Source organism: Alnus glutinosa, chromosome 2, assembly GCF_958979055.1.
Source record: "Alnus glutinosa chromosome 2, dhAlnGlut1.1, whole genome shotgun sequence".
NCBI classification, from domain to species: Eukaryota; Viridiplantae; Streptophyta; class Magnoliopsida; order Fagales; family Betulaceae; genus Alnus; species Alnus glutinosa.
The window spans coordinates 28,911,185-28,913,673 of NC_084887.1; positions in this window are offsets into that span (position 1 = coordinate 28,911,185).

Sequence of the window (2,489 nt, forward strand, 5' to 3'; positions counted from 1 at the left end):
AAGTAGATAAAAAATAATAATAACAAAGTGAAATTATTTTACGCTGCTTAAATGAAGTTTGACCAAAATTTTTGTTGGTGCAAAACACCAAAAAATTAGTAAAACGTTTTCCGTCGAAACAAACGGAGCTTGAATTGTAACATTGTAAATTGTTAGTTTTACGCTGTATGGGCAAATTAGTTGTCCATATTGAGCAGGTGTATTGCAAAAGTACTTACAAGTACTAAGTTTATTGGACTTTATAAATGATTTAAGAAAATTACAATTCATTTTAAAGTGATAACTCAAATATAAGTAGAGCTTTTCCTGAAATCCGAATGAATTAAAATGGCAATTTGCGAAGGTTTGCATTAGTTGGTGAAGGAATATTTATATGGGGAATGCTGCAGACCTTATTATATTAAGCATCAAATGCTCATAATTGTATAAAATTAATATAATAAACCCAGATGCACAACTTGATATGGTTTGAAGTGTCGTTGTCATGATTACGTTTGATGAACTCTGATTTCCACGTCTTTCTTTTCCCCTATGAACTCAACGAAGGTTTGTGAATATCCCAATATATAAGTTGGTGATGGCACACGGCATACCTAACATCATCTGGATATTGTATTTATATATCATATATGCATACCTAACAAGAACTATTTGTTTAACTTCAACTTTTGCCTAATAAAATCAACAGCTAATTAAGCTTATACTTAATTATGGAAAATATGTTAATCTAGGAAATTGGGATATTCTGGCAACATGTTTTACAAACTCCTACTCAAAAATGTCCCCTTGCATGTATAAGAATCAGTAAATTAAATCACTGGAAAGTCTGTAATGTAATTTTCTTTTTTCTTTTTTCTTTTTTTAAAAAAATAAAAAAATAAAAAATGAAGAATATCTCTTTTGTGGATTGGGGTTAAGAGTATTCCCATCTGACTCCCTGTTTTAGGGTAATATCCCTAATTTGAGGAGTCAATTGCCCAAATGCATCTTTTTGACTCTCCAATCGGCTCCCTATTTTGATGAAAAATTTGGGCTAGTACCTAGGCAGCACCTTTCACTCCTCAAATCTTAAAATAAATAAAAAAAATAAAATAAAAGTTTTACATCTCTCCACACAAGTTTGACATTTTTCTCTCCTCACATAAATAAAGAAATTATTTAAATAGAATAGTAAAAATAGATCTCGAGTTTGGAGAGTTAGATGTAAGTGTTTTAAAAAAATAAATAGCTAAAATAAAAAAAATGAAATTTTTTTCCTATATATTGAGTAAATTTAGTGACCCAGATGAGAATGCTCTCAACAATTAACTAAAGCAATTATTATGAGAGATTTCATGTGGAATTCCGCTGCATTAACAGATAATTAAACAACTCAAAATTTATTTAAACAGTTGAGTATTAATTGCATGATGAACTCATAACTGCTTGTATTTGGCCGGTGGCCGTAACCTTTTTTTATACAATTTTTTTTTTTAAAAAAAAATAATAAATAAAACCCTCATTGTAATATTGTGTACCTAATATAATTAGTGGTAAGATATATATTTATTAATTACCGTACCGTGGCTATCTTCTGCACAACTTAATTAATTTTGGCGTCTAGCTTGTTTTAATTGATTAGGCTCAACTTGCATCATGCATGTGGACATAAACTAATGTTTTTTTCTCATGTGGCCAACTTGCGGAATCCAACGGGATTCTTCTAATTCTTGTTTTATTCTTATAATATATGTCCATTCCTAGGTTTTCTTTGTCTCAATCCCCACGGCTCCACCCACCAACATTAATAAATAAAATTACTATTTACTAGTATATAAAACAGAATGTACTGTTCCTGCCCCAATTTAAGTGCCCACTTTGCCAAATATAGAGCAAAATTTACACCAAGTTGCCACCTCATCTGTTCTTCCGATAAATAGCGACAACAAAAGTATCCAAAACAAGATTCTGCCAAAAATTAAAGCATTAATTGGTAGAATATATCTAAAATATTTTGGATACTTTTTTATTATTATTATTATTATTATTATTGGCTTGATAACATAATCTAAAATATATGCTCAGATCTATTTACACTTTTTTTTCTTTTCTTTTCTTTTCTTTTTTTTTTTAAAAAAATATATATATTCTGCATGCCAATTGCCATGAGAGTTTCTTTTCTTTGGCCCTATCTAAGGTATTAAGATATTGCCACCGCACGATTTTTTTTTTCTAAAAAAGCAAGGGTTTCTTGATCTGGATTAGTAATTTTTATAATTATTTGTTTGAATTTGAGAAAATTCGAATATGTGATTAATTGTAAAAGACCACTTATGATGCCCAATTGACTGAATAAATAGTTAATTTTTAAGGCGACTAAAGGAAATGTAATCCTTTAGAGGAATTGGGGTTTAGATGAAATTTTAGTTTTATTTTGTTGTGTTTTTTTTCCGTTGTTTTCATCTTGTTGATCTCTTTAGGTAGGTTGTTAATTGTCTTTGAAAAATGAT